The sequence below is a fragment of the Aulonocara stuartgranti genome (assembly GCF_965226115.1).
Source record: "Aulonocara stuartgranti genome assembly, chromosome: 5".
Taxonomy (NCBI): domain Eukaryota; kingdom Metazoa; phylum Chordata; class Actinopteri; order Cichliformes; family Cichlidae; genus Aulonocara; species Aulonocara stuartgranti.
The window spans coordinates 7,530,090-7,543,738 of NC_138943.1; the positions used below are offsets into that span (position 1 = coordinate 7,530,090).

Sequence of the window (13,649 nt, forward strand, 5' to 3'; positions counted from 1 at the left end):
TTTTAATTAAGAGCATTTATCATAATCATGTCATTTGACAAGGAAAAAGCCCAACAATTCATTAATTCTAGTTTTTGAGCATTTTGTGTCACTTTTATTTTGGTCTTGAAATAAAAGGCAGTTTTTGTAACTTAACCTTAACCTGAGCAACAGCCGTGGCTGGAGACACTGCATTTTTTGCTATGTAAAATAATTATTTTAATACCCTCTCATCTCCTCTCAATGGTCAGTTTATATATCCGCAATTCCTCAATTCACGGACTGAAGAATGGACTGAATAGAACTTGATGGTCAAAGGAAAAAAAATCGCAGTTGCCTCAAAAAGTAGGGTTTTTTTATACACTAATTATAGCAATACTTTAAGATTTACTAAACACTGTACAATGGATCAGTTTATTTGGAAAACTGCAGTATTATGAGATATAACTTTATAATTACTTTATTTTTTTCACTTACAAAACAGAAACATAAATATGCTTGCACTTGTCATATGGAGATTACTAATTTCTCTATGAGTATTTTTCACAGAGTAGTACCTCTTTTTTGACAAACTGCACCTTTGGGTATTTCTGTTCTTTTCAATAGATCATTTAGTATTGATTTTTCAAGTATTAACGTGCAGACTTTCTTTAAGTTTCACTCAGTATGCATCTGTTCAACATCTGCCAGCTTGCTGCAAGTCTGAGCACTCAAACAACTGTGAGAATTTCACCAAGGTTGTCCACACGCTCGCTTTTGGTGAAATGAGGCTCAGTTCAGCAGTTACTACCTGCTCCACATTGTTACCCTGAAAGGATCAATATCCAATTCAGGCTACACTTGCTTTTGCAATAACCACCTTACAGACTGAATCACTTGTCCTAAAAAATCTGTCGCACCTCCACTGGCTTTGTCTGCGTCTGTCTGGCCTAATGAGATGTCTCTATGACAACGCCCACGCGTGCCAACATCGCCACTTTCACCATCCTTTCACCATCGTCACAGTGTCTGCATTAGTCAGATGCAGCAATAATGCTTCATCGTATGCATCCATGATGAAAATTGTGCTTTTCTTCCAAGTATTAATATATAAAACGGTCAGAAATTAGATGTAAACATGCTGTGACTAAGGGCAGGTAAAATATATCTGCATTTGTGTAGCTCATCTTATGATTTTGTTTTTGCTTTAGGCAGGGATGATACAGATGAATTCATAAAGGGAAAACAAACAACTCAGTATTCTGTATATTTATCCATAGGAACTAATTTTGGTCAAAATTAAATGACTTGTCAAACTGTAGCAAATTGCACTGCAGATGAGAGCCAATTTAGGGCTATGATGAAGAATTATTTGAGCACTTTTTAACACAATTTTTAAATTATAGAACAAAGTGAAAATGTCACACTGTATGTGGTTAAAATGATAATGGCGCTATGAAATTATGCTAATTGACTATCTGAGCTATAGAAATATAAATGGTAAAAGCTCTATTTTAATGTGAGCGGATTTGCAGAATATCTTTAGCATTTACATATTTACACACCAGCTGTCATTTAGGGCACCTGTCTGCCAGGAAGAGCAACTTGATGTTCAGCCCCTTACCCAGTAACATTGAACTGATCAACCTACTAATAAGCTGAGGTAGGTTAATGGTTATTACCTTTGTTATTAGCACTAAACCTCTTGTGTTTTTCTTTTTTTTGCTCACAGCTGCCTGCAAATCCATTACATGCTATATGCAGAAGAAGGGGTGGAATACCTTTGGTATTTTAATCATTGGCACAGGTGATACATAAAATATCAACCAGCTTCCTGTTGTGTAGGTACTTTTATTACAGCTGATTGTTTAGATAGAATTTTTTATTCTTTTTGTAAATCTCAAATGTCAATGTAAATGTAAAATTTAAAGTTGCAATAAGCACCCATAGCTTAAAAGACTTTCTTAAATTACTCAGCAGCTGAGGTGATGTAATACACATCCATCATGTGCCTCAAAAATTACACCAACTTACTTCAGATAAGCACTTGCTCGAACTTTCTACCAATATGAATCTACATATTTGCATATCATGCTTTTTTGATTGGCCATTGGACTCGTTTTGCCTAGCAGCACAGCCTTCCAGCAGCAGCTAGCCAACTACACACAACACAACTTCAACACAGAAGTTTAAATGAAATCAGGTGAGATCTGGTTGACATTAACAAGCAAGCCAAGAATGTTTAAATAAGACCACAGAATAGAGTGCAAGGATAAAACGTTTTCTTTAAAAAAAAAACTAAAATACTCATCCATCCATTCATTGATTCATTTTCTTAAGCTTATCCAACACTTTGAATGCTGCTTATTACTTTTTTTAGTATAAAAGGAGTTCAGTGAGCATAATAACTTCCAGCAACTATTCTTTATTTTGACATCTTGCTGTCTTGCAGGGAGCCAACACTCATAACATGGAGGGTTGCTATGAGCTTGGCTTTCTGCCTGCAGACAATACTAATGTGACAGTGTCTACTTGTATGAGTCAGTTTTTCTTCTAACTGTATTAGTTTTACATGTCATTTAATGTTAAAACACCATACTCAAAGGTTAATCTGTTCCTGAGCCCATCGTTTGAAAAATATGAAAAGAAAAGCCAAAGGTCAGCAGCATGGGGATGTAAATATTAGTTTCTTAAGTCAGTTTTCCAGCAACAGACACAGCAATGGGACAGGTGACAAATCCTTGTATGACCAAGTATTTTGACCTGGTGCAATGCAGCACAGAAGAGGCATCAGTGACCACAGGAGGGAGACAGACCGTTACATGTTAGCCGTATACGTACATTCACTTACAGTAAGGAGAAAGTTTTTACTCAGGTTAACATCACAGTTTAACATAGTTGAACAAATATTACTATGTACTATAATGATATATTACCACAACTATCCCATCCATTTAATGCTGCAATGTAGTCACAAAGACTGTAACTGTTAATGCTATAAAAAAAATTATTACACATACTGTGCTGCTTGCTCTACACTAAAACACATATTTATGTGTGCTACTGCAGAACATTACCATTATTATGCTCTTTCAGTTATCCTTTAATAAACCCTTAGCTGTTATAAGTCAGAGAAACACTTTCCTTATAGCAATGACAAGGCAAGTAACCACTTGTACTGATGGCACTGGGCTCACTGGAACTGCAATTGCAAGACAGAATGCAAGCTTTGCATCAGCACTGACATCTCCACCCAGCAGGGCATGACCTTTTAATTGAAATGCCTTTGGTGCTAAAACTAAGTCATGGAACAGGAGATTGCCTACATGCAGTTTTTTTTTTCTTTGTACCGAGAACAAGTTTCAAGTTGTTAGAAAATGTTTAAATATTCTTCTGTGATTTTCAGTTTCCTCAGATAACAGACAACATATTGGGCAAGGATCTGCAGTCACTGCAGAAACATTTTTCTATAAAACTCCTCTCGATTGCCTAATGGGTTAAGCTAATGGGTTAGATTCGTTTTGACATGTAAGAAAACAGGCCATAACCAAGTCCTTTATTGATTCAAAAGCTTAACAGGGATCCTCTTTGACTGTTTGAATAAGCTGAAATTCTAGATGACCAAAAAAACAAAAAAAAAACCTTCTACTAAATGACTAAACCAATGACTAAAGCAAAACTGAACTTGTTTTATTTGCGCCCCTAGCCTCTACAAACATCCTCACTGGGGTACTTCCTTTATTAGGATACTCTCAAACTGCAGTTAAAACTCTTGAGGTCTTTATGTATAATTTCTTATAACCCATTAAAGCCTGAACTGAATGAATGAAATAATTGGCAGAAATAATCTTTTTATTATTATTTTTGGTAAATGGAGTTGTTATAGAACCTTTGAAAAAAATACATAAATAAAATAGGATTTTATATATGAGTTTTATTTTCTATCATATTTTTCAAAGCCAGCATTTTTTTTGCAATTTATTGCTTAAAAATGTTTTGTGCAACACACTGACGATAAAAAAAAAAAAAAAAAACTCACATCAAATATAATACATGAGGAATTAGGGGTTAACTCTTAACAATCAAATCAAGAATGTTGCAAAGCCATTGCTATTAAAGCCAGATTTGTCACTAAAGGATTTAGACGTTATCCATGCTTGTATTACTCCCTTTTCATAGGATGGCCCTTTTCATAGGATGGCAGTTGATGGACTGGAATTGTTCAAAAAAACAGCAAATCACTCCTGTCTTAACTCAGCTGTACTGGCTACTTATGAAGTTTTTAATAGATTTGAAACTTTAATTATTTGTGGGGGGTTTAGCCCTTTGTGGTTTAGCTCTATAGTATTTTACAGATATTTTAATTTTTGCTTTTGAGGTCCTCATTCCAACAATTTCTCTCTGTGCCCCCTTCTCACCTAAAAATGAATACAACCAGGTTATACAGCTGTTGTCCCTACACTCTAGAATATTCTGCCTTCCTATAGAAGAACCTGTTCAGCAACTGACAATTTTAAATCAGCTCTAAACAACTACTTTTAGTCACATCTGAGTTTGCTCATGGTTTGGTTAAGCTCTCTGTAACTATTTTCTATTTCTCTTTTAAATGACTGTTTTTACATTGTTAGGACTCAGTTGTGTGGGGGTTTTTTTTTTCTTATTTTCTGACTTCTTTTTCAGTCATTATTTTATAATGTCGACTATTTATGGGATTTCCATGTTTTGTAATTGGGATCTTGGAGACCTGGGTAGCAAATCTGGTGTGCCTGGAAAGTACTTTAGGTTACCTGTTGCTTTAAGTGTTACATAAATAAAATTGACTTGACTGGACTATGTTGATTTTTTTAGTCATAGCTGTTCTACCACTCATTAACACCAACACTGTGTATAGTCAGCCAACCACATGGCAGTATCTCAGTGCATTTGGACAGGAAGATCTGGTCAAGATGACCTGCTGAAGTACAAATTAGCATCAAAATATGGAAGAAAGGTGATTGAAAAGACTTTAAAAGTAACATCGGTATTGGTACCAGGTAGGCTGGTCTGAATATTTCAGAAACCAGTGATGTACTGTAATTTTCCCACACATCCATCCCTACAGTTTAAAGAAAATGGTCCACACCTCAAAACTTCAAAATTCCATTGAGTGGCTGTTCAGAGGTCTTATGAGAGAATGACCAGACTGCTTGAAGCTGGTACACCAACAATAACTCAAAAATTAAGTTTTTACAGCCAGGGTTTTTCAGAAGTGCATCTGGGTTACAGAAGCTGAAGGGGACACCAGTTACCATTGTTGTCAACTAAAATGGAAACAGGGCTACAGTTTGTGTAGGTTCATTAAAATAGAAAACAGAAGATGTGAAAAATATTGGCCAGTCTGATAAGTCAGCTGCAACATTTGCATCTGCAAGATCTGCAAGAGGGCCCGACTACTGATGCCCCTTTCCATTATCCGGAGGAGTCCCTTCCCTGAAAATCAAGCTGCCATTAATAAGTATTTGTCTTTAGTCCATATTTTTTACGGGGTTTAAACATTTCAAATTTATAGCTGCAAATATTAAGGAGTATTTAGCTTTCCTGTCTCAAATCATTTTCAAAGACAGAATAAATATACACCCAAACCTGTATTTCTGGAGTTGAATAAACAGCTGCAATCAGCAGCTGTTTTTTGTCAGTCTCCATACAATTTACAGGCTAATGTTTAATGGACATATCTTACATACTGTATAGCTCATTTTAGTTTTAAAAGCCCAGTCAGGCTCTTGGAAGAGGAGAAATTTGTTTTTTAACAGTTAGTGGGGTTTTTTCTTAGAGTCTCTATTTCAGCAGCTCACAGGCAGTGGCACTGGTTGTTTCAGAGATAATGTTTTTCCCAGGTGTTTTTCTGCATTTGAGAATCTTTTTTAGTGATTTTTATTCATCATAAATAGATTTCCTCTGTAGCGCTAACACATCTAACACCAGCCTTCAGAAACCTCTGTGCTAAATTATTGGGCTAGCAAAGCTTTTTTAGAGCTGACTAAATCTAAATGGGTCATTATAAATTAAGGTGAAGTTTTGACTTTAAGAAAATTGATGAGATTGAGTGAGATTCATCTTATTGTTTGATGGCATCAGATATGTAATGAATTTAAAGTTACTGTATAATTGTTATCACTGCAAAGAAACAATCCTTGACAGGGGGTATGTTACACGGGGGGGGGGGGGGGATCTTTATTATAACAAATACGTAGCATCGTTCTTTTCTATTTTTTACAGTGACCTTTTCAGTCAAATCCAATTCTCAGGTCCACCTCATCCCCCTGATCTCAGCAGGCTGAGGAAAGCTGGAGTCATCATCTAACACCGGCACCAGAAAGCCAGATCCTGACATTTAAATAAAAGATGGTGCTTCTCAAATGAAATACTGGACTTCATAGAAAATCTGATAACACCGAATGGCTTTTTCCTCGATTTCATAACGAGATTCTCACTTGAAGGAAGCATTATTTTTATCTCCTGTGCTACATTGCCAGAAAATTAAATATTTATGGGCTTCTTTCCCCATATTTACATACAATGTGTTTTATCTCTGTAGGTTACTTTTTTTCAAGGGCAGTTTTGTTTTCTTTTTTTTTGTTATCATACCAATTCACTAACCTCTAAATTTAAATGTGCTGTTGGATTTCAAGTGTCTACTTGGAACTTCAGCGCTGAATGAAACAAGCACAAATTATGTAAGGTAAGTTCCCTTTCGGATTTGTGCACCTTAGACATTTGAAAGTGAGTCCATTGTCATGTAATGTCATTGTCAAAAGACAGCATCTGATGAATATTTCATCCCTCCTGCCTACAAAACCTTTTCTGCATGCATACAGATGTTCACTGCATTAAAACACTGTCGTGGCCCGCGGTGTTTCTGGTATAGAGAGTTTGGTATGTTCATGTGTGCAAGTCAGTGATAAAGCCACAGTTGGCTGCACAAAGTAAAATCTTTTTTTCAAGTTACTGAACAAACTGGGAGACCAGCCTTTGATTTGATCAAAGCAGCTGAATCTGGAAAAGCTTTTTCTTCCTTTTACAATATATGATCAAATTTATTAATCACTCAAACTTTAGTTCTGTGAAATATTTTATGAGCCAGATAATCGCACATTACCATAGCGATTTTTGACCTAATCACTATGGTCAAAACTTTGACCGTAGTGATTAGGTCAAATTTTTTCGACCCAATCACTATGTTTTCGCTATGTTTTCGAAAACATAGCTCATAAAAAGGTGAAGCATATAAGTCTCAACCCAAAATGATTCTTTGCTTGTCTACTCCTTGCTATTAGTACCAGCAATCTATTTCTGAATGTGTAAAAATGCCCTGTCCTTCTTGGCTCATAAGGAACTACTGATACATATGAGCATGGTGTCCGTTCACTGGTTTCCTCCTCTGCACCACCAGTCAGCTGCCTCATTCCCTGGAGGCCACCTTGGCATTATGAGGTATGAGAACAGCTCTTCTGGAGCCATTTGGCCTCTTGCAGAAAGGTTGCCACAAATCCGCCATGCACAGGCTGGAGAAGCTGTGAAGCAAGCCAGGATTTTACAAGAGATTTGTTGATGTCATTGTTGTTTTTTCCAAATAAATCCTCAGGCTATGAGCTGTTGTCTCATGCCTCTTTTCGCTGATGAATATTTCATGAATTCTAACTTCACTGGCCAGCGAGCACCAGGCCTTAATAAAATAACTGTGAAATGGTGAGGTAAATTACACCCTAAGTGCAGGGGCACCAATTAATTATTTATTAGGAGGGGTTTTTTTTCAGACTGTCCAGCTTCATACCATTACTGACAAAGCTTTTGACGGTAAGGTAGAATTAGCATTCAGAGGAAGTTCTCAGAGGCAAAAATAAAAGATTGCATGTACCTGTCATGGAAACAGATGTATGAAATGCAAATGACATTGCATTACAGGGTTCTTCAGTTCCTCAAAACGTTGTTTACTTCGTGTTTGGCTTCAAATTAACATTTTTATTTTCTGAAAAATGTGAAATTATTATGATGGATGTAGCTGTGTTGCACGCTACCACTTTTAATGTAAAAAGGACAAGCACATACACATTTCACACAAAACTGGTACATATTTATGTGCAGTGATGCATTCAGGATTTTAATTTAATAACTATGCTGACGCTACAGTATAGAGTGGGCTGTTGAAATAAAATGCAATGTAGAAATCTGTTTATAAATCTGAATCAAGCTTTAATTAACTACAAAAACATGTTGAAGAAACGTTTCCATGGTAACACTTCCAGCATATGAAGCGTTTTTTATTTTCGCTCTAAACTACATTCTACTTTTGCTACACTCTTCAGAATATTAATGAGAGCTTAGATGTTGATGTTATTTTTATTTTCAGCATGGACACTTGAGGTCCATTGTGGGAAGGCAGATGTACCTGTGCCACACTCTAATGCCCTGTATCTAACCATGTGAGTGAAAAGTGCAGCTACTTTGCATGGAGCAATTCTAAGTCAATTTTCCCAACTTCCTCAAGCGGAAAATGAGCCGAGAACAGATAAGATGCAAAAAGGCATTTCCAACTGTGTAGTATATCTGCTTTATGATGGCACACAGTGAAAATCCTGTAGGCTATGAGCGGGGGACTCACTGTAGTTTGAGTCACATCGCATAATTATTCTTCCATGATGTCCTTGGCAATGTACCTGGTTCATCAGACCATTTCTGGTTTTGATTCAGTTTTGTTGTCCTTTCATTGGCTATTACACTATGCATAGCCCTCATTGAGCTACAATGTTAGACATTGCTGGACAAATGGATTTAGTGAAGCCAGGATAAATTCTAGTAGTAGATGACTAAAATAAATTGGTCTTTAACCCAATTAGTCAAACAATGATGACATTTGAATTATAATGAGATGGGAAAGGTTTGAACTTGACAACACCTGGATTGCTGCCAGGACCAGTAATTTAAAAAATTAATTAAATTTTTTTTTATATTCTCTGATTTTAACACTTGAACCACCAGGGGTCACTGTATACCTAAAACTACCATTGTGTGAAAACAACCCAGTATTACAATGCATTGATTTTCAAGGCCAGACTTCATTAGTCATTATGAAACACAGAAAGTAAGAAATAAAAGTTGTTGTCATTTGAGCTATTCAGAAATTGCCAATATACAAAACTGTACTTTTCTTAAAGAGTTTACAAACTGTATGGGTTTGGGTTGGGCTTTTCGCTCCTTCATGTGTGAGTGGGTGGTATTGTGTTTGAAATACTGATTCAAACACATCACAGAGGTTCACAGAAATTAACAAGGAAAAACCCATATGTTATATCTCAGTAATTCCAAGCCATAATGTAAGGTCACAGGTGGTTAGAAAAACATAAAAAGGAAAGTTTACATTCTGTAAATGCTTTAAGCTAGAGGATTCATCTTCAAGCAGATAATGAAGATGGATCCTCTGTGCGAAAAAACAATAATAATAATAACTTTTCTGGGGATATGGACAGCCAGCAAAACCCCTCTGCTATTAGGCTTTTCTTTTTCTGCTAATTCACATTGAAGGTTAAACTGCCACCGATACGGGCTGAAGAAGGGTAGTTGGATTGTAACAAAGAGAGGGATGGTAGTCAGAACTAAGGGACTGCATTACCATAAGGCAATGCTGGACGGTTAAAATTACCTTGGAATCCCACAGGCAAATGGGAATCATGAAAAGGTCAAAGGAAAACTGGAGCACTGGGCCAGTGACCCCCAAACTGGGCAAGTGTCCCAGGAAAGACATCAGAGATCTCTGTTAAGAAGAGCACATTCCTAGGAACAGTGAAGATACTGGGCATGACACGCAAGCTAACAGGCCTATGGTACGGGACACAAGCTTGAAGGATAAAGACCATACACAGGGCATGTGGGGAATTTATAGATTCAAATTAAAACTAAACAGAGATAAGAAAAACAACAATTTAAAAAAAAAAGTAATTACACAAAATAAAAACAACTCTTAAGCACAGACCTTGTATAAAATCATGTATTTTCATCAATATTTTTAAGACTTGGTTCAAGACCAAATACCTCCAGGATCAACCTCAGTTTTATTTAGTGGAATGCATTTAACTAAGTTGGTGAACATGGTTATCACCCAGAGATCAGCATGTGAATACTGTCATTGTGAGCATTTTAGCATTTAGCTCAGAGCTTTGCTGGGCCTAATTATAGCCTAACAGGGATTTATTGCTGTAGCTTGGAAGTCTTTTTTTGTGCGTTATACAACAAAGTGGGTCAGAGGAATACCTCCTTTTTGTCTGCTACAGTAGAGATTACACCAATTAATCCATCTAATACATAATCATTTCCACTGTTAACGCTGTTGCGTAAAAATTTTGTGTAATGGATTTCAAGAAAGGTGAACTACAGCACAACTAAACGAATAACAGAAGTAATGATGTCAAACAGATTTGTATTAAAGCTGAGGTGGAAACATGGTTCTTTGTTTCCTTTTGTTTACATTTTTTTGTTTTTGTTTTTTGTTTTCTAGAATAACTCTAGAAAAATAACTGAGTTTGACATTTAGTTAATCTAGAGAGACACAAACCCCTGATGGTTTCTAGTTCCAGGAGGAAAATTATGAAAACGTTTGTATAGAATGTTTAATGGTGCAATGCATAAAGTGGTATGCCCCTGCTGAGGCATGGTTTGAATACCCTGTGAAGCTAAATGCTAGCATATACATATTATTAGCCTGCTTGTCCAGTAGGACAAGGTTCAAGATGCCTCTCTTAAGTTCTGTCAGTCTCGTGCCCCCATCCTCCTGTGTCAACTCCTTTATATTTGGTCTATTTGTGTGTATATTATCCTTCAATTTAGGCATTTTCCTGTTTCCTCTGTATGTTCCCTGTCTGTCATCCCGTTGTGTCTCCTCCATCAAGTTTGTATGTTTTCATCTTGGTCTTTGTCTTCTGCTGCTTCCTGTTTTATTTTGATGAGCTCTTGTCCCTTGTGTGTTTGAGTTTTGCTCCCTTGTCTCATTAGTTGTTGTTCAGTTCACCTGTGTTCCCATGTGTTTCCACTTCCCTTAATCACTTGCCGTTGTATTTATTGCCAGTTTTTATCAGTTTCCCTTAGTCCTTTGTCAGAAACCTCGTGGTTTCTAGCTCCTGTGTTCCCGCTACCTAGTGTTTACCTCCAGTTTAGGTTTCCATAGCAGGCCTAATTAAACAGCTTGTTTTGTATTTAACTCCGCCTACCTTTGCGTTTGGGTGATCACTCACCCCTTCATCACATAACAACAATTATGTGCTTTACAGTTTTTTCAGCTTTTTTTGTAAACCGGTGCATTTGAAAATTCAGAGATAACAGCAATTATTCTATTTCAGCATTAAAATGATCACTTTGGTCAAAGAGCTTGCTCATAATAGTGGATCAACCATTACAGAAACCTAAAAGATTTTGCTAATTACCAGTACTGTTAATTTAGGAGGGCTGTGGTATAATTACATTGGATGGTGGTCTAATAAATCTTGCAAGCACTGTATATCCCATCACAAAATTAGCCCTGCATATTGAAAAAACAATATTTATCCAGAGGTTTTAAATTTGATGTGTCGTCAGACTCTTTACATTCCTCCATATGTGATGAGTTTCTAATGACAGAGCTGTTTATTACCATAAACCCATCATATCACAGTACTGATTCCAAAGGACAACCTGCACTATGTGTAGCTGTGAGATACGAATAGTTTTAACAAAACAGCAGCATTTGATGTTCTGGAAATAGATGGTTTACCTGTCTTGGTAATAGTCAAGTATATGGAAAAAAAATAATTATTGGAATATCTTGATCCCTAAACAACAGTTGAAACAGTTTGTGGGTGGACATGGATATAACTCACAATCTCCATTGTACTGACTTGCCGCTCTGTGAAAACAGCAGAACATCTGAACTAGGCTCAGTCTACAGACCGCGCAGGAGGTGAAAATAATGAAGGGAATTCAAATGTTCTGCTGGAGCTATGCGCTTTTTCCAGCCTCCATTGAAGCTGGGGCCTGAGCCAAAGTGTCTCATAGTGTAATGGTGCTCTTGTCTCTCAAATTTTAGCGCTCAGTAGACCTGCCATCTGTCCAGTCTCAGAGGTTCAGAGAGACAGTGATCCAAAATAGAAGCAGTATTAGAAAAGGTCAGATGCTGAGTAAAGGCATCTGTAAAATTACTCTTGGCATTATTCCGTTTCACAATGACAGATTTAGTACAGGTCTTTAATGTCTTTTCTATACAGGAGGAATATGCTCAGTCACAAATGAGGGTATTTTCTTTTTACTGTTAGTAATAATAATAACATTAATGCATGTTGCCCCTACATAATCACATGTTCTATGCCCTTGATGCGTAAAATAATTGAACGGAGTATTGAGAAAATGCCTCTTAAAAAAGATTTGATTTGGACTAGAGCCAGAGCAAGACTGCAAATAGCAGGAGATAAATCTGCTGATGCACATTTTTCTGCATCTCTTGTATGTTTTGTGCGAAAGATTTGCACAAAACATACAAGCTCAGTCATTCAAAAATGAACCTATCCTAACACCATCCACACGAAGGCATGCTCAGGCCTGAAAACTCTGATCTATGGTGCTGCAGCAGGAATTGACCCTCATCGGATAAACTGCTCCAAATTGCTTCCCTGATATATTGCTAGCCCTTGTTACCGCTCTCCCCCCTGTCAATTTCCCCCATTCCCCTCAAGGTCAGCTCTGCGTGATGTTGGACAAAGTAGGAGAACAGCGCTCCTGTTACTGCTCGCCTGCTTCACATCCAGCTCCCCAGATCTCCATCCTCCACCCCTCTGCCCCTGTGCTCCAATCACATTTCAGATACACTAATGACTACAACCACCTTACTGCAGCACCACAGGGGTTAGAGGGGAAAGAACATGTTGACAACATAAAATGGCACCAAATCAAGGAAATACAAAGTTTAGAAATACTATTAAACCCTAAAGACATTCAAGTGAAATGAATTTGAAAGTTGCTGACTGACACTTTGTCCTTTCATCCATTCACAATAGTTTACACTTTTGAAACAACAAGCTGTTTGACTGCTGTCTTTTTACAAGGACAAAAGTGTTATCTTGCACCATGAAAAAAATTCAGGTAGCATTTCAAATGGTGGACATAAGACTGACGTGACACCAGCATGAGAAATCCCTCGTGAATGTTTTCGTTCCTGTCATGAAGTGTCATTCCTTTGGTTATGTCATTTTGAGGGCAGAGTTGACACTGAGATGTTTTTGTTATAACAATTAGAGGTTTCTCTGTCATTTTCTTCCTTTGAACTATTCTCCTGCAAACCTTGAAAACCATCAAAGAAAATGTATCAGTAAATTTATACCAAACCCAGCCTTATAGAGACTTCTGTCCTGATCTAAAGATCAAAGAGTCAACAATGACGAAAGAAACATGAGAAAAAATTATTTTTTTTTAAAGTGACAAGACTACAAACAAAGAAGTAAATATTAACAGTACTGGTGACATCTGTGTGCTTATGTAACCAAGTATTATGCCCTGCTTGAGGATAATTGGCAGAAACTCACTGCGTATAACTACAAAAATAAAATATAAGACAGTTTAAAATAGCAAACTGCTGTTAAGTGATATAAAAATGTTCCCTTATGATAGCCACTACTGTAAAAATGTGTTCTTTT

General features: G+C 36.9%; 1 protein-coding gene across 4 annotated transcripts in view; it reads left to right on the top strand.

Moving 5' to 3' along the window:
• The window catches only part of LOC309706584 (monocarboxylate transporter 1-like), a 100,780-nt gene that overhangs the window by 65,627 nt on the left and 21,504 nt on the right, over positions 1-13,649 (top strand). Inside the window, exon 1 of one of the 4 annotated variants that reach the window (XM_082533250.1) lies at positions 7,411-7,431. The exons of the other annotated variants lie outside the window; for them this stretch is intronic. The gene's annotated coding sequence lies outside the window, so the exon portion shown is untranslated. Of the gene's footprint in view, positions 1-7,410; positions 7,432-13,649 lie in introns of those variants that run through there. 4 annotated transcript variants of the gene reach the window in all.